The 24,836-nt window shown below is 38.3% G+C and overlaps 1 protein-coding gene and 1 non-coding gene across 34 annotated transcripts in view; one reads left to right on the top strand and one right to left on the bottom strand.

The window, feature by feature from the left end:
- The window catches only part of ABI3BP (ABI family member 3 binding protein), a 244,085-nt gene that overhangs the window by 27,985 nt on the left and 191,264 nt on the right, over window positions 1-24,836 (top strand). The gene's annotated exons all lie outside the window — the stretch shown is intronic.
- LOC119625973 (U6 spliceosomal RNA) lies at window positions 14,694-14,800 on the bottom strand. The gene has a single exon (XR_005242186.2). It is a non-coding gene; the product is annotated as a U6 spliceosomal RNA (small nuclear RNA).

Raw genomic sequence — 24,836 nt, 5'->3', positions numbered from 1 at the left:
AAAAATCATCTAAAACATAAATTGAGCAGGCTGAGGACAAGGATTTTGTTTTATCCCCAGCTGTGGCATTTTGGCAAATCACGTCACAATCTAGCCTCTGCTGACCTCATCTGTTACAATCCCCAAGGCCACCACCAACACACCACCACACACTAACACACCACCAACCACCAACCACCAACACACCACCACACACTAACACACCACCAACCACCAACACACCACCACACACTAACACACCACCAACCACCAACACACCACCAATCACCAACACACCACCAACCACCAACACACCACCAACCACCAACACACCACCACACACTAACACACCACCAACCACCAACACACCACCACACACTAACACACCACCAACCACCAACACACCACCACACACTAACACACCACCAACCACCAACACACCACCAACCACCAACACACCACCACACACTAACACACCACCAACCACCAACCACCAACACACCACCACACACTAACACACCACCAACCACCAACACACCACCACACACTAACACACCACCAACCACCAACACACCACCACACACTAACACACCACCAACCACCAACACACCACCAACCACCAACACACCACCACACACTAACACACCACCAACCACCAACACACCACCACACACTAACACACCACCAACCACCAACACACCACCACACACTAACACACCACCAACCACCAACACACCACCAATCACCAACACACCACCAACCACCAACACACCACCACACACTAACACACCACCAACCACCAACCACCAACACACCACCACACACTAACACACCACCAACCACCAACACACCACCACACACTAACACACCACCAACCACCAACACACCACCAACCACCCACACACCACCAACCACCAACACACCACCAACCACCCACACACCACCAACCACCCACACACCACCAACCACCAACACACCACCAACCACCAACCACCAACACACCACCACACACTAACACACCACCAACCACCAACACACCACCAACCACCAACACACCACCACACACTAACACACCACCAACCACCAACACACCACCACACACTAACACACCACCAACCAACACACCACCACACACTAACACACTAACACACACACATCTGTTACGATCCCCAAGGCCACCACCAACACACCGCCACACACTAACACACACACATCTGTTACGATCCCCAAGGCCACCACCAACACACCACCACACACTAACACACTAACACACACACATCTGTTACGATCCCCAAGGCCACTACCAACACACCACCACACACTAACACACCACCAACCACCAACACACCACCACACACTAACACACCACCAACCACCAACACACCACCACACACTAACACACCACCAACCACCAACACACCACCACACACTAACACACCACCAACCACCAACACACCACCACACACTAACACACCACCAACCACCAACACACCACCAACCACCCACACACCACCAACCACCCACACACCACCAACCACCAACACACCACCAACCACCAACCACCAACACACCACCACACACTAACACACCACCAACCACCAACACACCACCAACCACCAACACACCACCACACACTAACACACCACCAACCACCAACACACCACCACACACTAACACACCACCAACCACCAACACACCACCACACACTAACACACCACCAACCAACACACCACCACACACTAACACACTAACACACACACATCTGTTACGATCCCCAAGGCCACTACCAACACACCACCACACACTAACACACCACCAACCACCAACACACCACCACACACTAACACACCACCAACCACCAACACACCACCACACACTAACACACTAACACACACACATCTGTTACGATCCCCAAGGCCACCACCAACACACCACCACACACTAACACACTAACACACACACGTCTGTTACGATCCCCAAGGCCACCAACACACCACCACACACTAACACACTAACACACACATGTCTGTTACGATCCCCAAGGCCACCACCAACACACCACCACACACTAACACACTAACACACACACATCTGTTACGATCCCCAAGGCCACCACCAACACACCACCACACACTAACACACTAACACACACACGTCTGTTACGATCCCCAAGGCCACCACCAACACACCACCACACACTAACACACTAACACACACACGTCTGTTATGATCCCCAAGGCCACCACCAACACACCACCACACACTAACACACTAACACACACACGTCTGTTACGATCCCCAAGGCCACCATTAACACACCATGATTCCATTCTTCAGAGCACCCAGATTAATGCCTGGTACACAGAAGTTTCTCAATAAACTTTGTTTAAATTAATGATGTATAAACTCAGTCCTTTCCTCACTAAAACCCCTTCTGATGGTTAATTGAATTCTTCCTCTGTTATTTGTTTTGTTTTGTTTTATTCGGAGTAAAGGCTTTCCATGTTTTCACATCATTGCTGTAACAAATTTAATAGGATGTACTTTGGTTTAGCAATAATTGGCCATTCTGGAGGGCATCTGTTAAAACTATAGAGTTGATTTTCTTTTATAAACACTGATATTTAAATAAACTGAAATGTTTAATGATTTGAATGGCCCAAAATTTTGTCACAACATCCATAAGGTTTCTAAATTTTCTTAGTCCTTGAGGCAGATGGGACTTGAGAAAGATGGCATTTGAGATGAGTTAGGGTCATGGCCCCTCTTGTGGATTTACCTTAGATTCATGATTCTGCTAGTTCAGATGTCCAAGGTTTGAACCCTTACTGAAAAGAGTTGGCTTATGTGTGGAAGGAGAGTTGGGTATGGAAAGGGAGCAGCAAATGTTCAATAAGAAGGCTCCACTCCAAAGTTATCCCTGATCACTTCACTTATACTATTAGAACTTAAATAATGCAGTTTGGTTTTCCTTATTAATACAAAAATTTATCATGAGATAAGAAACTTCTTCATTATTTATGAGTCTTTACATTTTAATAGGAACTAGCTCTTCAGATCTTTTCCAGTGTGACAGCTAACCAATCAAAGCTTTAAAGAAGAGAGGCTGGTACAACAAGTGAGGGCAGAAGCCAGAATTTGGGGGAAATATGCAGAAATTAGAAACAGGAGGATGCCAAAATTTTTGTCTATAGAATTTTACCCCCTGGGACCCACTTTGGAAGTTTGCTGGGATGCTATTTGGTTAATTGAGATTTCTGGGCTGTTGGGTGCCTCTTGTGTGCCAGGACCCATGCATTAGAAATACTAAAGTGAAGAAAAATGGACAATTGTGACTTCAGGTAGCTTACATTCTAGTGAGGCAAAAAGAGGTTAAACACATAATAGTGAAGTGGCTACACTGTCTGGTGTATATACCCTGGAGTTCATTGTTGCGTGCCAGGAAAATTTAGGACATGGGACACATACAGGTTTAGAAGCAGAGGTTTAATAAGCAGAAGAGAAAGAGCAACAGCACTCTTCATAGAGAGAGGGGTCTCTGAGCAGAAAGGACCCGCTGGCGGGGATGCCCGGGAATATATAGTCCAATTTGAGGAAGTGGTGTCTGATTTACGCAGGGCTCACATATTAGTTTGATCAGGTATGACATTTACATAGCGTCTGAGGAAGGCTGGTCCCCCAACCCTAATCTTATTATGCAAATGGCTTTCCAGTTGATCAGCGCCATCTTGTCTGCTCTTTACTGTACAAGTGGCTGGCAAAGAAAGAGAAGATGGAGCCGTCATCTTGAACATGTCTAGTCCATAGTTCCTGCTGGCATTCACCCATGCAGGCTCCCACCTTGTAGGCTGTTTTTTGCTAGAAAACGACTTGGGGCTGCTTTTCATCAAAAGGAAAAGTCTTACCGAGGACTCCCATACCCTTATTATCTGCCTAAGTGATTTCTTCTTAACTCCTGTATTAATAGTATACTAAATAAATAATGCAAACTAAGATGAATGTTTTTTTGTGAAGGAGGGCTAAAAACAGAGAAACCAACTGGAGCCTGGGATGTCAGAGGAGGCTTTTATAAGAAAGGAACTCTTGAATCAAGTCTGAAGGATGAGTGAGTGTTAACTAACTGAGGACTTTCAGGGCTGGTTAGTGAATGACTTCACGGGAGTGAAATCAAAGCCTCCCTGGGAGAGGGATCAACTCTGAACAGACACCCTACTGTGGATGGAGCAGGTAAGTGGGTGGAAATAACAGCTGGCCAGTGCGACTGGAGCACAGCAACTAAGCAGAGAGGGCTTAGAGATGAACCCGGAGAGAAAAAGAAACGGGGGCTAACTCATACATTGGAGGGTCAACTACATTGAAATTATTAGTCACCATCTGGGAACAATGGAAACTGTTGAAATGTCCTAAACATGAGCTATATGATCTGAATTATATTTTAAAAAGACGTCTCTGGTTACCAGTGTAGAGTCTATCATAGTAGCTGAAGTAAGAGATAGTGGTGGCTTGGACTACTAATGCTTACTAGTGGTAATTTAGTGGTGATAAGTTAAAAAGACGGTGAAAATATACAGATTTGACGATCAGATACTTGAGGAGAAAAGAAGAAAGCATCAAAGATGACTCCTGGGTTTCTAGCCTACACATACAGTGAGCATTGAAAAATGTAGTGGTTGAGAATGTGAATCATAACTTTGCCTTTGTTCAAATCCCAACCCTGCCACTTAGTAACGGTGTGATCTTGGGCCAATTGCTTAACCACTGTATGCCTCCATTTCTCATATTGGAAATGTAGGTGGAGATGATGCTAGTAGCCACATCATAGTTATAAAAAAGATTAAATAGGTTAACATATATATACAGTACCTGACCCAGAATCAGTATTACCAGTGGTTAGTTTTCAGCATCACTACATGAGTGATGGTTATTTCCTGTACTAGAAAAGAGTCAGATGTAGGGATAAAAATTATGGCTTCAGTGTTAGATTTATTGAGTCTGAGGTGCCTTTGAGACTTCTTAGTGAACAGTGCTGTGTAGGCTGTTTCATATAAGAGTCTAGAACTCAGGAATTAGGTCTGCACTAGGGCTATAAATTTACGAGCCGTCGGTGTATAAGTGATAGTTCAAGTCATGAAAATCAATGCAATCACCAAAAAATGTTTCAGAATGAGCCCCAATGTCCTCCACTATATAACGACCAGGTAGATGAGTTTGAGCTTACAGAGAGACAGAAATGACCAGTCAGAGAAGTGGGAGAATATTTGAAGAAGGAGGGTGTAGTCAACAGTGTCGAATGCTAATCTTTAAGTAAAAATGAGGAGTATCTAGTGAATCTAGTGAAGTCACTGCTGACCTTACAGGGAGTATTTTGTTTGTGTAATTGATACAGAAGCTATTTCATAGTGGACTGAAGGGAGAAGGAAATAGAAGGAGAGAAGAGGGAGCAAGAGCTGAAAGAGCATGTAAGGTCAGATGAGGACAATGTTTTGTTACTGTTGTTTTTTAAGATAAGCGAGATTTGAGTGTTTTAACTGTCAAAGATAAGGACCAAATTGAAAGAAACTCATTGAATAGTGCAATTTTCCTAAGGAAAAAAGGAGAATTACTAAGATGTAGAGTATAGACAGAGTAATTAGATAAAGGGACAGCCAATTCCTGTTATGCAGAACAAGAAAGGAGAGGGATGGGTGTTGACGTAGACAGGTTTGTACGTTCAAAAGTGGGAATTTGAGGGAGTTTCTGTTCAATGAGTTCAATTTTCTGTTGAAGAGAGAGTCTGCCAAGTGAGGAGACGGAAGTCAGAAGAAAGGGCTAAAATTTGACAAGTTATGGGAGAAGATGAGAATGGCTTGGCAAGAGGAATGAGGACCCACTTGAGATTAGTGACCATGAATTTATACTTATATCACCTTCTCTACTATGTGATGTTTTCTAGAAGAGTTTGCCACTTGGAGGCAGGTGCCATGAAAGGAGATTATTGGGCTCATCCACAGTTGAGATATCTCTAAAAGGATGTGACAGGAAAAAAGTAAGCTATGCATTTGGAGGTTTGGCAAGAAGATTATTGCAGTGATGGGCCCTGGAACCTAATCATGTACCATGGAAGAGGCTGCTAGTTTGGGAGGAAGTAAAAAACATCCATGAAGCCTATTTTTCAATGATGTCTAAGAGTGTGGAGAAAGTAGTTTAACAAGCAGGAAGAGGCTGTGGTTAAAGACTGGGATCCTTTGGAAGTGGAACAGATTTATTGAAGGTCATTTTATGGCTGACTTACATAGAAATCTCTTAATAGAAAGTTCAATTTTTGTAACACATGGAATCTTGCACAACAAGAGTGTGACTTTTTGCATCATAGTAGCAGTAATAATATCTGTATCTGGGTTCATAACTTGATGTAGCTCTAATTATGAATTAGGATAAGTTTTCTCCTCCTTTGCCCATATTATGTTCTCACTGGTATCCCATCAACTGTTGTATCTGACCATCCCTCTCATTCTTTCGAAATGGGGGATCATTTCATTTCTTGATCTTTTGAATAGTGTTTACTGCTGTCAACCTCACTCCATCCTGCAGTGATCCTTCACTTCCTAAGTATGTGTGATTTCTACCTGAGCCCTGGGAGAGAGCATTTCTTGATAATTTTCTGTTTATCATTAACACAGGTAGCTTGTGTCTCTAAAATTGACACTGTGATTTAAAATTGGAAATTCAAGCGTGATGGTGAGCAGCTGGGGTGAGGTATATTTGGTGATGGTATTTCAGTGCCTGAATTCAGGCCCCAGCCACTTCTTTCTTTAGCCTAGCTGGTACTAGGGCTGCCTTTGTTGTGCCTTACTATTTATAAAGGCTGCCTTTGAGTGGTCTGATGTAAAGACACTATATTCGTTTTCTCTTGCAGCCATAAGAAATTACCACCAACCTAGCAGTTTAAAACAGTACAAATTTACTATCTTACAGCTCTGTAGGTCAAAAGTCTGGGTGGGCTTTGCTAGTTTCTCTGCTCCAAGTCTCGCAAGACTGAAATGAAAGTGTCAGTTAGCATGGGCTCTCATCTGGAGGCTGGGGTGTTGTGAGGGCCAGAGGGTGAGAATCCAATTCCAGGCTCATTCAGGTTCTTTGCAGAAGTAAATTTCACCTGGTTGTTAAATGAGGACCCTGTCTCCTTGCTGACTGTTGGCTGGAAGTCATTTCCAGCTTCTAGAGGCCACCAATATTTCTTGTCATGTGGTTCCCTTCCTTCATCTTCAAAGTCCGCAATTATGGGTTGAGTCTTTTGCATGCTTTGAATTTCTCTGACGTCCTTTCTGCCTCATATCTCCTGCTTGCAGCCAGAGAAAGTTCTCTGCTTTTAAGGAGACATGATTAGATTGAGCCTATGCAGATATTCTATAAGAATCTTCCTCTTCAGCGTATTTTATTCTTGTCTGTAATATGTCTTTTTGCCATGGTCATCTTCCAGTTTTTGTTTTTCCAGCAGTTTAAAGATGATGTGGATATGTGATTTGCTGTTTATTTATTTTAAAAAATTCTTCAAGTATTTCTCTCTTCAAACATTTCTTCTGTTCAATTCTCTCTTTGTCTTCCAAGTTTCCAATTACATGCATGTTGCCCTCGTTCATACTACCCCTCTTGAATGCCCTACTTAAAAAAAAATCTTCATTCATTGTTCTTTTCTCTATTATTTTTTCATTTCTGATATTTCACTTTGATTCTTTCTTATTCTTTTTTATTCTTCTGAAATTATCATCTGAGTATGCATACTGTCTACCTTTTCCATAAGAGCCTTAAGCATGTTTATCATAATTATTTTAAATTCCCCATGTAATAGTTCCAACATCTGTGTCATATCAAACTCTGATTATGTTGATTGATTTGTCTCTTGACAGTGTGTTATAATTGTTTTCTTTTGGTTCTTTGCAAATATAATTTTTTTAAAAAACCTGACATTTATATAGTCATATATAGACATTATGTAGGACAGTAGACACTGAGGGAAATAGATTTAAGGCTGAAAATTTGCATGCATTTTCTTTTGTTAGGCCTTTACTGTGGTAGGCTGAGACAACTGGGTCATTAGTTGAGTTGAGTTTGCATTATGTTGTTGCCATGGCTACCCCAGTGCACCACAGGCCTCAAATTTCTGTAGCATTATCTTATAAAGTCAAGACTGATTTACCAGAGAGTATTTTTTTAAATGTCTGTTCTACCCTACCCTCAGCTTTGGATCTTCCCTTTGAGCCTACACCCCAAAGAAGGTTTTTCTCCAACCTTTAAATGCTCCCCTCCGCAGTGGACTGCTGCTATTTGTTATGCAATGATTATTAGCCGATTGATAGGGGACTTGAGGAGTCTTTTTGTTGTTCTGATTCAGCCTTATTCTTAAGGAGGCCCCATGTTCTGGGTCTTAGGAGTGGGGTCTCTTCCTCTCTGTGGAAGGTTTCTAATGGTCTGGCCTAGAAGATATTCCCATCCCTCCCTTAGGAACAGAGCATGTTTTCCTGTTCCCTGATTCTGGCTGCAGTGGATCTTCACCTATGCCCTGGAGCAACAAGATGGTTGTTCTTCCCCTTTGGGGTTAGGTTTATGCTCCATAGGAAAGATAAAAGGATCTGGGTGGTTTTGAGAATGTCCATGGGAAGAATTCTCAGAACTCTCTTGCTGTTTCCGATCTTTTCTGTAAGTAACCATGAGGTTCGTGAAGAGCCCACAAGTAGATAAAAACTCCCTTTGTGTCCTTGATTCTCAGGGATTCTGTATTCGAATGATAGTCTACATTTCCAGGCTTTTAGGAATTCACTAAAAATTTTAACCAAATTTATCTTACTAGCTTCTACAGCATCCAGTGGCATCTCTCTTTGGATATGCTTATGTTTGATTTCCGTTTTCTTTGTAACTTTAGCTCTTTGATGAGTTTTAGAAACATTACAAATTTGAAGACTGTTTGGAGGTTGTTTGTTTTCTTTTTTGTTTGTTGCAAAGGTGGGAGTAATGTTTACATCCTAAATGGAAACCAGAACTTCAATGTTTTACAAAAGTTTTAGGACACCTTCATAATATATTCCCATTTTAAAACTGCAGGTATGTCTTACTCCTTTTATTAGTTTTCCCAATGTATACATTACAGGATGTTTATCACATGGTAAAATTGTCCTGGATAAAATATTGTTGCTTATCCTTCTGGTTAAGTATATCCTTAAAGTACATTCGCTCTAATGAAGCAAGGCAGCAAAGGAAATACTTGTTCCAACTGTTGCTTTGTCTCTCCTCACTCATTTTATCTCTTCTTTGTTCTCCTTCTCATTTCTTGGTCAACTTATTATTTTTAGCACCAGCCACATATTTCTCAATTTGGACAATTTTTTAAATAATAAATGTATTTCTTATCTTCACCAGCAGGTGAGGACTTACAATCAAACTCATTGCCTTATATTCAGAATATAGTCCATTAGGGATGAGTTCCAACTCTGTGCTTGTTTTAGTTAATCTGTCAACAGCATTTGATAGTGTCCACTTTCTATTTCATAAGATACACATGTTTTTCCTTATGGATTCCAAAACTCCATTGTCTTTTCTCTTACCTCGTGAGCTACTTCTCAGTGTCGCTGATTTTGTCATTTTCCTGCAGCTCTAAATATCAAGAATCTCCAAGGATTAAAACCAGATGCTTTATCTTTACCATATATCAATCCATGAATTAACTGACTTAGACTATTTTAATGATAGAGTCCACAAGTAATAATAAACAGGTACACTAAGTACTTCACAATTTCCCTGCATCAGGAGCTGAGCTGTAAGCAGGGGAGCCAGGGTCAAATTTAAGGTTTGATTCTCCTTTAGCAAGTAGTTTAACATCTCTGGGTTCAAGTTTCCTCATTTGTCTGGTTTTCCTCCTTTCTCACTGGCTGCTATTAAGTCTCCTTTGCTGATTCATACTCATTTTACCAGTCTCTTAAATTGGAGTGTCCCAGGACTGAGTTCCTGGATCTCTTCTATCTGCTCTCCCTCCCTTGGTGATCTCATCTAGTCTTATGACTTTAAATACGGTCTGAATACCAACAAGTTCCAAATTTATATCTCTAGCCCTGACCACTCCCTTCAACTTCAGATCCATTTATCCAACTCCCTACTTAATATCTCTATGTGGCTTTCTAATAGATGTGCAGGTTTCGCCTGTTCAAAACCTAGCTTCTAAATGCCTCTACCCCATATTTTCCTGACCTGTAGTCTTTCCCAACTCAACTAAAGACAACTCTATCTTTCCATTACTTGGGTCAATAAAACTGGAGACATCTGTAGCTCCTCATAAATTTCTCTTTTGATTCATCGACAAGATTTTTAGCTCTGCTTTCAAGTTTTATCAAGACATTTTTTCTCTATTTTTCTTACTCAAATTATCGTCCACCTTGATTGAAACTACCACCATCTCTTACTTGGATTATTGCTATAGTTTCCTAAATAGTCTCGCTGTTTTTGGCTCTTAGAATATTCTCAACACAGCACCCAAAGTAATTCTGTAAAAATATAAATCAGATTTTAATCGTTTCTCTGCTCAAAAACCTCTAATAACTTAACATCACAGAATAAAAGCCAAATTCCTTCAATGTCCTCTAAGACCCTATCCATCTGGCCCAGCTACCTCTAGCTTCACCTCTTCCTGTTTTCTCCTCACTCATCTTCCTATAGACACAGTAACCAGGCATGTTCCTTTCTCTGGGTCTTTGCACTTGGTGTTCCTTCCGACTAGAATATCCTTCCTCCAAATGTCTGAATGGTCCATTGTTATCATTATCTGTTTCACTTCCTTCAGGGCTTTATTCTAAAGTGAAGCCTCCTCCCCTCTCTATCAAAAATTGTGCCCCTTCCCACACTGACTCCTCCTGGTTCCTTGCTTTACTTTCCTCCTCAGCATTTATCACCACTTGTACTCGTTAGGTTAGGCTTGATTGTGTCTCAACAACAAACCCCCAAATCTCAAACGCTTAAAAACATAGAAACATGTATTTTTTGCTCAATCACATGAGGCTCCATCTGGTCAATTGCTTCCTTGTAGGACAGGAAGAACAGAGTTGGAGGGTCTGGCACCAACAACTTAATGAATTGACCTGGAAGTGGCTTATGTCCCTTTTGTGCACAATCTGCTGGTGAGAATTAGTTACATGATTGTGACTAATTTCAAGAGATAGAGACATATAATTTTCGTGTGGTCAGAATAATAGGGGAATCAGATATCAAGAAACAGAGGCAGTATCTGCCCCATCATTTGACATGCCATATATTTTGTGTGTGTGTGTGTGTTGTTTTCTGTTTTTTTGAGACAGAGTCTGAGTCTCTTCCTCTCGCCCAGGCTAGAGTGCAGTGGTGCGATCTCAGCTTACTGCAAACTCCACCTCCCGGGTTCAAGCAATTCTCCCTGTCTCAGCCTCCCAAGTAGCTGGGATTACAGGTGTCTGCCACCATGCCTGGTTAATTTTTGTATTTTTGTAGAGACGGGGTTTCACCACATTGGGCAGGCTGGTCTCGAACTCCTGACCTCAGGTGATCTGCCTATCTCGACCTCTGAAAATGCTGGGATTACAGGCGTGAGCCCCCGCACCTGGCCTGACATACCATCTGTTTTACTTATTATTTCTTTCTTTATCGTACTGCTTTTTGTTTGTTTTTATTCACTGTTTGTTTTGTTCCAGCTTATGGCAGAGAGCTTTGCATATTCTAGGTGCTCAATAAATATTTGTTAAATAAATGAGTGATTGGTTTTTGTAATGATTTTAAGAAGAAGAAATACCAACTTTCCTTGCAGATTTGTAGATAGATGCAAAAGATTCCATGTGTAAAGTATTGTTAATACTATTACTTCTTGTTGTATGGTAGAATTCTAATTAGAAGACATCTGTGAAATGGGAGATATATAAACATTATCCAAACAATGGAGGATACAGGCAGAGAATAATCTAATTTAAAATCTTATGAAGAAGAGAAACACATAAGTAAAGCATCTAATATGGCTGCCGCTGTATTTAATAGTTGCTACATGCATGGAAATCATCCAATATCATTTACAGGGCAAAAAAAAAATAGTCCCAGTGAACATGTTGTAAAGGGAAACTGAATCAGCACAGACATTTGCGACAGTAAAGTTCATCTTCACTTGTTAAAAAGTCCACCCAGCCCTGTGCCTTGCCCTGCTCTGATGATGCTATTGAGACACCCGTCTGACATGCATGGAGTATCGTAGTTGGATCTCTATCAGGGACAGGACCACGTTCTTTTCTTGGATCCAGTCTGTTCTTTTACTGAGCAGACAGCAAGCCCCTCATGCTAGAAATATGCAGCTGGGATTCTCAACATCAAAACTTCCACTTCTGCCTGATGACACACGTGCTGAGCGCTCTGTGTGGTTGTGGAATGCCTCTGCTGATTTTATGAGAAGAGACATGTCTTACTTTCCCTGCCCAATCCCTTGCCGGTTGAGCTTTATGATTCTGTATGAAGAAAACAAAGTCAAAATTTAAAACATTAAAGGGATGACAAACACGTTTACGTTTGCCCTGGGCTTGGTGGTAATGTGCTGTTTCTTGATAATAATGAGAGCTGCTAATAGGCATTTTCCATGTGTGCTTTTATGTCTTGCGGATTTATGTGACAGTTTATCTGGTGCTTTAGTTGGGGCCCAGAATTGTAGAGGAAAAGCGTTTACCACCCCATTAGTAATAATGCAGATGAACTAATCCATTGCCATTCAAACAAGATTTTCATGCTAATTATCTATCAAGATCATCCATGTGTGATGTAAAGGTCTGTGGAACTGTTTGGATCTAGGCTGGTCTCATTCCACATGTTTTTGAAGGGCATGGCTGAGACTTATATTGTAAAGTACCTGTCATTCTTAACATAGTCAGTTTATTGCTACTTTATTTAAATAAATTATAACAGCGAAGGATAGAGGAAATGCATAAGGAATGAGGAGAGGCTGCCAGAGAATGGCTATTTTAAAAATAAATGCATGAAGGAAGGGCATGTAAGTGACAATAAGCCTTAAATTGATATTTTGTGACTGATAGTGAGCCAGTGAAATTCTATCCAAAGGGTAATTCCAAGATTTCATGACTCCCAGCCTTCTTTGTCCTTTTTATAATTTTACCAGAAGAAAAAATTGGAGTTGTTGTCTTTTTGGTCTGAAGTTAATGCTTCCTGTTTGTATTGCTGATTCCAAGTTTTGGGTTATTACGCCACATTAGAAAATAGCAATAAATCTTGATCATATGACCACTGAATTATTTCTAAATAATTAAAAGATATATAAATTAATAATAATTAAAAGGTAACTATCTCATGTATATTTCTAAATGCTGTGTTTGAGAGGAGTTGTTCTGATAAGCACCAGAAATATAGTGCTAGAGGTTACTGTATCTGGACTTTTGTTAAATGTACTAGTGTTTGGGAGGGAGAAAGACAGTTCATCCTAAGAGCTAATCTATAGTCTGGCCCCAAGAGGGATGGAGAATAGTTACAATTACTCTTAAGTTCTTCCCAACTCTGAGTTTCCAAGTATCTATGAGCATGATCCTTTCTTTTTAATCAAACTGGTCTATTTGCTTTTTTTAAAATTTTGTACAGGGTTTGCAGTTCAATATGGGCTTCTTGCTACTACCATTTTTTACCTGAAACATTCTTTCAAGTCCTGCCTTTTATTTGACTCTTATTTTCAAAATTAAACTGAAGTCTCACCTTCTCCATGAACCTTTACCTAGAGAATAATATCCATGGCCTCTAAATTCAAGAAATGTAAAGCATTGCTTTGTATAACAATCGTCTGTCTAACTGTCTGTTGAATGGTGTTTCTTTCTCTGAGAAGTGTTCCCAACAGTATCTTCTTACATGCCTCAGAAAAATCCTTGTTTTCCTTTGTAAATGTAATTTTTTGCATATAGCTCTTATCGTGTGTCAAAGTTAACTCTTGGAGATCAGAATCCCTCACTACTGAGGTGTGCTGTAGTATCTTACTCATTTTTGCTTACACACTCTTTAGCCTGTGCCTATGACGTTATCTTGTGATAGTTTATTTTTTTCTTCATTTTGAGTATAGCTTTATTCTGACGTTTATTCTGTGAGCATTAAGGAGTCACATGCTGTTTTTGTCCAGCAGGGGAAGAGGAAAGAGATAACATAATAAAGTAGTATTGTACAGTGATTAACCCGGAAATAGTGAGAAGGGTGGACTGGAAAGGTAATGAGGTTGTTAATTATAAAAATGGATGAGACTGGCTGGTCTTTTCAGGCCAGGCCTATGGATATTATGTAGGCACAGGAGACAAGGTTGCCTAGTGTTTGAGGCCCAGAAATGCATGTACCCAAAAAGGCATGAGTCCTTCCTACATGGATTTGAAAGAAGTATATTTGAAAAGTGAAAGGAATCAAAGATGACATCGAGAGGATGCAGGATGAAGTTTTAGAAGCTAGAAACGCAAAGAGAGAGTCAAAGAGTGGGTAAAATAGAGCAAGTAAACAGCTCAGGGGAGCTAGTTGGAATTTTATAGAAATAAAAGGAAAGGTGGTATAGAAACTTCATCTAGAATACATAAAAGAGAAACAAGCAATTCCAAGTTGAGATGATTTTGTATTTGTGTCGTCAGTGTCTTAGTGCTTTGCTGATGAGCCTCTCTCTAAAAATACTTTTCTTTTTTTAATGTATCTTATTTACAATTCTTTCTTTTATTTATGAAAATATTGAACACTTCACAAATTTGTGTGTAATCCTTGCGCAAGAGCCATGCTAATCTTCTCTGTATACTTCCAACTTTAGTATATGTGCTGCCAAAGCCAGCACAACAATTTTCTTAAATTATAAAATACCTATTTCTTTTAATTTAAATGAAATATAAATATTTTGTGTACATATTAATAAATCAAATAGCATATTCCATGGTGTTTTTGTACCAAATTACAATTAGAGTGTTTAATTTTTTCTAGTACAAAAGATGCAGTATATAGTACATATACAAGGCTAACATCATTTTCTTATTATTTAATTATTTTTAATTAACAAAATTCCTATATGTTTATGGTATATAACATGATGTTTTGAAATATGTATACATTGTAGAATGGCTAAATCAAGCTAATTAACCAAGCTAATTGCTTCACATGATGTTTTTTGTATCTTAAAGTCTACTTTTAGCAATTTTCAAGTGTACTTGAATTGTTATTAACTATATTGTTATTAACTATAGTCACTATGTTGTACAGTAGGTATTGTGAACTTAAAATGTTTCTTGAGATGAATTGATCTGGAAGGGAGACAGTTTTGGCCAAAATTTAAGGGATTATTTGTAGACAAGATAAAAATGCCTTTTCCCCTTAGAGATCAGAATACTAGCAGGAGGAGCTGGGATTTTCTTCAACTGTGTACAAATGGGGTGAACTGGAGTTAATAAACAGTGATCTTGTTGGGTGGGGCTAAGAAAGAAGGTGAGATAGGAATTGCTAGAAAACATTGACTTATTTGCAACTCATTGCAAGTAATTTAAATGAAATGAAACCATAACCTATATATGATTTTTCCTTAAGAATGTCTTCTGTTATAATAAAATTTTGTTCTCAGGATGACCTACACCAAAGTGGTCAAGGAGAAGGAAAAGAAGAAAACTCACTTTTTAATTAGAAGTTTAGTCTTTCAGAAGAGAACCACTGCTCCAAGTCCTCAGGATGGTAATGAAACAAAGTCGTAGGCATCCTTGCATTTGGACTTCTCCATGTTTTATGCAAGTTTTGGAGCAAGGTGTGTATAAAACCTGACTCCTCAAGTGTGACTTGGGTGCCTAGGGCTGTGACACATCACAGATGGAAGAAAAGTAAACTGGTTTTGAGGAAGATATGGAGCCTGACCGCATCAACGGAAGTGTCAGTGGTTCACAAAGCCTGTAGGGCTGGAGCCAAACGAGTATTCAGAAACAGGTTCGGATATCAGAATCAGCTAAGCTACTTATAGTTAGCAGCTAAGTTATAATTGAAGCCTTAACTGTAAAGGAGTTCCCTAAGGGAGCAAAAGACAGAACCTTTGTGAATTGCCATGTTTTGAGGGCCAGAGGAGGAAGAGAAGTAATGGAGAGAGATGGAGATTTCATGGAAAATGAGAATTAGGATACCACTGTGTCACAGAGTAAAATCAAGGTGTAGGGAGAGGTAGAGCAAAGGGTGCTCACACACATGCATACACAAGTAAGGGCAGATATATTAGGTTGGTCAGAGGTCTGCAATGCTACACAGAAGTTATGGGAAATGAGAACTTCAAACAAATGTCTGAAACATGGGATTCTCCAATCTGCACTAGACTTATCTCAGATATTTTTAGAACCATTAAAACCATTGGCATTATTCTAATGCTGGTGTGGGAAATAATAGATACTTTGTTACTTTCCTGTGAGCAATTAATGTGGCAGATGAATGTTACTAATTAGTTCACATTGTTCTTTGGGCACATCTTATCCTCAATTGACTTTAGTGTGCTGGGATTAATGTAATGTTCCCTAGGCACGTGGCCTCAGCCCCATAAAACAGGTTGTCACGTTACCATGAATGACTATTATGAGATGCCTGGATAAGGATGGACACCACAGAGATCAAGTACATGCATATGATAATTAGAGCCCTTAGAAATAACTCTCCACTCAGAAGAAATATTTCCTTGTGGAAATGATATGAAATGCCATTAGATATTTACAATCATATTAATTTTTAAAAGAGAGTAGATGAAAAGAGTGTTTGACCAGAAAGAGATGTTGATAGTCTACACCTTATATAATATCATGTAGAATGAATTATCACAGATAACAACATCTCAACATTCATCTTTACTTTTCCTCAGTCTGAATTTTCCTTCTTCCCATTCTCTGGACAAGTCCTTCTTGACATTCAAGACCCAGATCAGATGCCACTTCTTCTGTGATACCATTCCTGACTCACCCACTTCTAACTAGTCAACGCTCCTCTGAATTACCTCTGCGTGTGGCTCCCTCCTCTATGTAGAATTTGTTGAGCGCATTGAGTAGTAACTCTTACAAGTCTACATCCTCCAGTACAGTACAGTTTATTTGAAGAGATGCATTTGCTTATTATAGTATTAATTCCTATCAAGCATCATATTTTTCATTTTAAAAAATTATTGTATGTGTTTGTTCATTCATTCAAAACATATTAATTGAATATCCTTTCTCTGCCAGGCACTGTGCTAGGGACAGTATCCTTATGTAGCTTATAGTCTGCATATAAACAACATTTATATAGAATGAATTTTTGGTTGAAAGACAAGGAATGTTAAAAATTCAAAGTACACTGAAATCAAAAAGAACCCATGGATGAAGTCGGATCAAAAACAACCATTACTGAGCCGCACAGTTCAGGAACTGCTTTTCACAGTCTATTTCACTTAATCTTCCCATCAACTCTGAGAGAGTTCTACTTTATAGGGGAAAAGGTGACATTTGGATAGTAAGTGAATTATCCATATAGCAGTTGAACAAAAGGGGAATTGTGAGTTTCATTTGGGACTTGAATACAGATTTTCCAGCTCTAAACCCTGTGGCCCATTACATTCCACTATACAGTCCTCCTTCTTCAAAACACCACTCCTTATAGGATCACACGAGCGATCTCAAGGTCATGGAAATATCAGTGCTTCCATAGCCAAAAATTTTAGCAATAATCTCACAACAATACAATGAGCTTATCTAATTGTCATATGGATTCAATAAAACAGATCTCAAATGTTACGTTTAAAACCTGAGCTCAAACTTTATAAGTTCAATACCTTATCCCTAAAACGAATACCAAATTTCACCAAAATAAATTGAATTGTTGACCAGCATGGTGGCTCATACCTGTAATCCCAGCACCTTTTGAGGCCAAGGTGGGCAGATCCCTTGAGGCCAAGAGTTCAAGACCAGCCTGGTCAACATGGTGAAACTCTGTCTCTACTAAAAATTAAAAAAAAAAAAAAAAAAAAAAAAAAGAGCCATGCATGGTGTTGTACACCTGTAGTCCCAGCTACTTGGGAGGCTAAAGCATGAGAATTGCTTGAGCCTGTGAGGTAGAAGCTGCAGTGAGCCGAGATCGCACCACTGCACTCCAGCCTGGGTGACGGAGAGAGAATCTGTCTCAACAATCAATCAATCAATCAATCAATAATAACTTCAATTGTGAATTTATTGAGATGATTGTTAAACTGTGCTAACTCACTGAGATGATATAGGGTCAGTTTACCTACTATCAAGGAAAATTCCCAATGAATTAATTGAAAGTAGTATCATTAAAAATAAAGATATAAAGCTATATTTATATTGAAGAAAATACAGGTTATGGAACAGCACTTGGAGTGTAACCTTATTTTTGTAGACTCAACCAGTATTATTTGTATAATTTTTTAAGTTAAAAAGTCAATGCAGGGACTATTACTGGGGTAGAGGAAAGGGAGATGAAAATGTGCCACCAGCCTGGGAGAGAAGTGAAATGAGTGATTTGGGAAAGATAGAAGTATTCATATAGTAAGTTGTAAGCAGTTTAATTCCCAGGCTGTCTCTGCCAATAGTGACAATTAAACTGCAATTGCTTTGTTTTCATCTAGCTTTTGGCTAAAAACAGAATTAATAACAGCTGATTTTAGTAACACATTCTGTTTGCAGTAAGGACCTGTAAGGATCGAATTCCAATTAAACTATAATCTAGTTGTAAAATATGTTTGGCACTTTTCATTTTAACAACAGCATTTTTTTCCTACTGAAATCAAATCTTGTTCTGAGCATTTGAGCTGCTTGTTGCTAAGAACTTGTAAGGCCACATTTCTACCATGTGGACATATTTTTAATCATCTAAGATTTGAATTTTGCATTATTCGTTTCTCAGAAGTTTGGCTTGTGTGTAGCTTCGTAGGGAAAAACAATTTAGCTTTGCTTCTAACATGTCTTTTAATGTGTTCTACAAGGGCTCTGTATGATCTGACCTCCTGTCCTCTATAACTTCCCTGCATACTCCTTAACCCATTATATCCCACCACACTGACTTTGTTTAGGATCTTTAAATCCATCATCTACTTCTTTCCTCAGCACCTTTGCTCATGCTATTCCTTATGTCCGAGAATGCTGTTCCTGCCCTCCCTTTTCACCCAATATGCACACTTAAACGTTGGCTGACTAATTCCTACCCATCCATTACATGTGTGACCTCTTCAGGTCACAGCAGTGATGGAGCTATTGAAGGTTTGGGCACCTCAGCCCTGCAATCTTGGATTTTCCCTCTAGTGTTCCCTTGGGTCTATTTCCTGCTACCAATAAATTGCCTTATCCTCCATTCTTTATCTGTTTTGTTTTTTGTTTTTTGTTTTTTTTTCCTCAGCTTCATAGTTTTTGCTACCTAACAGTTTACTATCTCAACTTCAACTTACTCCAATCCCTTATTCTGTCTCCTGGGCTCTCTTTCTTACCATTTAAATTAATTCATTTCACGCTGGGGAATAGTATAACCAGTGGGAATTACTATATTCTTATTTGCAGTGTCTAAGGAACAATTCCCCATGGGCAGTATTGAGACTAGTCAAAGGACAATCACATTTCTTCACTTCCAGGTTCAGAGTTTTGAGTGAAGTGGGGAAATTCATTGTAGCTCCTAGGTTTAAAATACAAGAAAAAAAAAATTTGCCCGATAAAAAGTTATGAGACAGCCTTCCTTCTTATTTCTGCAATTTAAAGTCAGAACGACTTTTTTTCAAATGAATTCATTCAGTTAGATTTTGCTAACATTGGGTAAATGTTATAAAATTCTATTTTAAGTACCTAGTCTTAAGCTTGGGTCACATCCACTATGCAAGATGAGGAAATTTTAACAATGTCAGCCTACTAGGCAATGATGCCAAGCCACTTTGACTTTCTTTTTCTCACCTAGTAAAGCTCAAATACTACATTAATAGCAAACCATCAGAGATGTTAGTAATGAGATATATCAGATATGTGTGTAATTCAAAATTTCAATATTTTATTAATATTGAAAAACATTTTAGACCTTCAAAATGTTTTAATTATTACTATAAAAATGACAAATATTGTCAAAATAGTAATAAATCCCTGATCAGGAAAGATAGCTGTTTATTTTTATAGAAAAACCCAACTGAAGCATTTGGTTACAAGGTCAAAATGTACATGGAATTTCATTTTAATTTTAAGTACAAATAAAGTTAATGGCTTCAGAACTGATTAATTTCATGGTGAACAACTATTCACCTAATTAGTATAGACTAAACTATTCTTAAAACTGAAATGACTGGAGATTGAAAAGACAACTCAGTAATTTATTCTGCTTCAAACTCATTTCTTTTTTTTTTTTTTTTTTTTGAAATGGAGTTTCGCTCTTGTTGCCCAGGCTGGAGTGCAATGGCGCGATCTTGGCTCACTGCAACCTCTGCCTCCCGGGTTCAGACGATTCTCCTGCCTCAGCCTCCCAAGTTGCTGGGATTACAGGCACACACCACCACATCCGGCTAATTTGTTATTTTTAGTAGAGATGGGGTTTCTCCATGTTAGTCAGGCTGGTCTCAAACTCCTGATCTCAGATGACCTGCCTACCGTGTCCTCCCAAAGTGCTGGGATTACAGGTGTGAGCCACCACGCCCAGCCTTCAAACTCATTTCTAAGAATGTCAATGGTCATTGTATTTTGCCAAAAGTGTATTTCTTGTTTTCTGGATAAATTTGGAATCACAATATTTTAAAATAATTATTATAACAAAATAAGTGATGTCATCCTTTTTTTTTTTTTTTTGAGGTAGAGTCTTTCTCTGTTGCCCAACCTGGAGTGTGTGGCATGATCTCCGCTCACCTCAGCCTCTGCCTCCCAGGTTCAAGCGATTCTCCTGCCTCAGCCTCCTGAGTAGTTCTGATTACAGGCGCGTGCCACTATGCTTAGCTAATTTTTGCATTTTTAGTAGAGACAGGGTTTTACCATGTTGCCCAGGCTAGTCTCAAATGCCTGACCTCATGTGATCTGCCCACCTTGTCCTCCCAAAGTGCTGGGATTACAGACATGAGCCACCATGCTCAGCTAATCTCATCTTCATTAATGACTAAAGATAGAAATCTCGGGGCTTAAAATAATTAATTTTGTTATCTAACATGTATTTAGTGACATTGATAAAACAAGACAGCTCATTTTCTGGATGATCACAATTTGGACTGGTCCTCAAGCAAGAGAAATATTACGATCAATATAAAACTGGAGAAGTTTGGGAGTTTCTTAATAAATTATGCATAAACTTACCGTATGACCCAAAAATTTTACACCTACATATTTACCTTCCAAAAATAAAAATATATGTTCACACAAAGACTTGTACATGAAATTTTATAGCAGCATTATTCATAGCTAAAACTGGAAACAATCCAAATATTCATCAAATATTTGGACTGAATAAACAAAATGTAATATATTCATAAAATTCTATTTAACAATTAAAAGGACTGAACTAGTAATACAACATGGATGGATGAGTCTCATAAAAATTATGCTGAGTGAAAGAAGCCAGGTGCAGAAGACAACATGTCATGTATGTCCATTTATATTTAATTACCAGAAAACCAGAAAGTAGACCAGTGGTTGCCTAGAGCTAAGGGTGGGAACAGAGAGATTTACTATAAATGGGTAAAATGGAATGTTTTAGAGTAATGGAAATGTTCTGAATATGGATTACGATAGATTTAGCAAATTATATAAATGTAGCAACTTCTGTGAGTTTGAGCTATAAAATTATTGAGCTGTACACTTACAATGAGAGAATTTCATGATCTATAAATTATATCTCACTAAAGCTGTTAAAAATTATATGTGACAGTCACATATATTTTTTCCATATGCTCATGAAAATATTTGTTCCTTTTTTATATTTGAAGTGCAATGTGGGAGTCCTATGAAAAAATTTTCTGGAAATTATTAGTGTTTCCTTAAAAAATTATTTTCTGATTTATTTGGATTTTCTTGCACTTTAACAGGAAGATAGCATTTTTTCTGGATGAGATGTTAGAGACATTCTTGAGTATTAGATTGAGAGTGAATTTGGGATTCCTCAAAACATTTTACAGAGGAGAAAAATGAGGCTTAGAGAGGACAGCTGACCTAAAGTCAAACACAATTAAAGGCCAAGTTGATGTCAGAAACCCCCCTCTTTCTTCCACAACATATTATTAATAACATGAGATGCCCACAGTGGAGTTGAGGGCAAATGGCCTTTCTTAGAGCCTCCTGACATTTCATGGCCACTCAGCTTTAGTATATGAGGCCACTTGGCCACATTCTCAAGATAGTTTAGCCATTTCCCTCTAGTCCATGGAAAACTTTTGATGCTATGAAATCTCCAAATGAACAACACTATGCCATCAGTATGGGGTATTTATGAACTAAGCAAATTACAAATAATTCATGAAGATACCAAATGTCTAAACAAAGATGGTGGATAAAACCATTGGTTCCAGTTTCATCTCAGGTTTTTTATTTGCAAAACTTAAAAAAAAAGGATTTATTTAAGAAAGCTGTATGATTTTTTGACAACGTTTTTACAAGATGGCAACATTTTCATTTTTTATCAAGAGTGTTTTCAATGTGCTCCCTGGAACAATGTTTCACAGTAGAAATATGTAATCTTGCATATGCAGGATGTTTTAGTATTGGTAGAAGTAACATTTTCTGCTTTGTCCTGTAAATAATCATTCTGATTAAACAATCTCTATTCGGTCAACGGAATTTAATGAGTGCCCAAATTGGAGTTATCAAGAGAAGAAAAGAAAAAAAAGTATCGGTCCTTTTGGAAAATTACTCAGAGTAATATTAATTTAAATGATATATTTTCTATTTTTTGATACCTGATCACTCTGAGAATTGTAAGGACAGGATTTGAAAAATTAAAAACAGTTAAACTTATCTACTTTCACCTTCATGAAAATCATTCTTTGACATAAGAAAGTCAATATTACACTTCATTGTCAAAAGAGGCTCATGTCTGGCATTCTGTCAGCTGGGAGTGAGTGGGAAAAGTGTCAGAGACCTTGAGTATCGGTGTCCAGTACTTAGCTTTTCAGTGAAGATGAAATCATTATATGGTTTTATCTGTATTTACTATTAAGAATTTAGTTAAGTGTAATAATTGTCTATTATAAATAGAAGAGTTGATAGTTTTGTTTCCCTGGTAAATAGCATTACATAAGTAAATAATCTGGAAAATTAGAAATATACATATATAATTTCACTTTTTCTTAGAAAAATTTTATTATAATATAATCAACATTTTTAAAATAGTACAGTCAAAAGAGGCTGATTATGAAGACAACTGGAAGATGTAAAAATGTTGGCTTTAATAACTATGTGAATACTACTGTGACAATAGCAACAAAAAGCTACTTATGCATGCAACAAAACATATATCGTCAAGACATTTTAAGTGCAAGAGGCCTTACATAAAACACTACATACTGTATGATTTTATTTAATGGAAGAGTCTAGAACAGGCAAACTAATCTATGATAGTAAAATTAAGAACAATAGTTCCTGGGAGGATGTTGTGGGAATGAACTGGGAAGGGGCATGAGGAAATTTTCTGGGTTGATGATGATATTATAAATCTTGATAAAGGCTTGGGTTACATAGATGTATGGCATGTGGGGAAAACAGTAATGTATAGTTAAGATTTATGTATTTCACTGTACCTAAATTTTATATCCAAAAAAATCTATAAATAAATGTTAAACTTTAGTTAATGGCGTGCATACTGAAGTGTTTGGGAGTGAAGGGTACTGAAATTCAGTTGACATGGAAATTAATTAAAAATTAAGATGGATTGAATGGTGGACAGAGGGATGGAGAGATGAAATGTGTATGATTGATGAGTAAAACAGGAATCATTGACTTTTGGTTGCTACCTTATGGATGTGCTCTGCACAATTCATGTGTTTTGTATGTTTAAAATTTTTTATAATAAAACGTTGGAAAATAACTCATCTTTGATTTTAAATCTCTAAATATATTGGTTAGATTTAAAGACACATAATTGACATTCAGAAGTTAGTAGTATTCCAGATACAACATTTTACCTCACGTGTCTGCCGAAATAGTTCTCAAAAACCTTAATTAACAGAATTTGTTCACAGACCAAAATATGTGTAAAAGTCTCATGATAGGAAACTTAACAGAGTTTTGAGTGAAGTTTCTTTTCTCCATACTGTATTGAGTATCCGTAAATGTCTTTCAAATGACATTGGGTCCATTCATTTTATTGTCGATGCACTGAATTTGGAAAGAATATTCACCAGAATACCCATACAGCTTGTCAAAATACAGCTTGCTGGCCCCAGAGTTTCTAATTCAATAGGTCTGGGATAGGGTCTATGAATCTGTACTTCTCACAAGCTCTCAGATGATGCTGATTCTCTCATCCAGAGACCACACTTTCAGAGCCCTGGAATTGAGCCTAGCCCATCTTCCATCAAGAGCACTTCATACCATCACTTCTTACTTTAAAGAGCAACGGAATGCAAGCAAATCATTTCCATGAATTTTCATGAAAATAAGCAAAGAACAAAAAGAAGGGAAATGAGTCTTGTTAAGTTCCTTAGCCTATTGGGTTACTTTTCTGTGTATTAAAAAACAATAATGACTAAGAATCTACCATTTTTCCAAAGTGGTACAGAAAAGGTATTACAAAATAAATGTCGACACCTTGTATTTTTCTCCTTTCTTCCTTACCTGCTTTTGGTATATCTATCCTCATGGGATAAAAACTATTTTTTGTGACTAATTAAACAAAACTAAAGGGCCGTTTTCTATATATATATTCTT

Source organism: Chlorocebus sabaeus, chromosome 22 (genome assembly GCF_047675955.1).
Source record: "Chlorocebus sabaeus isolate Y175 chromosome 22, mChlSab1.0.hap1, whole genome shotgun sequence".
NCBI classification, from domain to species: Eukaryota; Metazoa; Chordata; class Mammalia; order Primates; family Cercopithecidae; genus Chlorocebus; species Chlorocebus sabaeus.
This window is presented reverse-complemented; position numbering and strand designations above follow the sequence as displayed.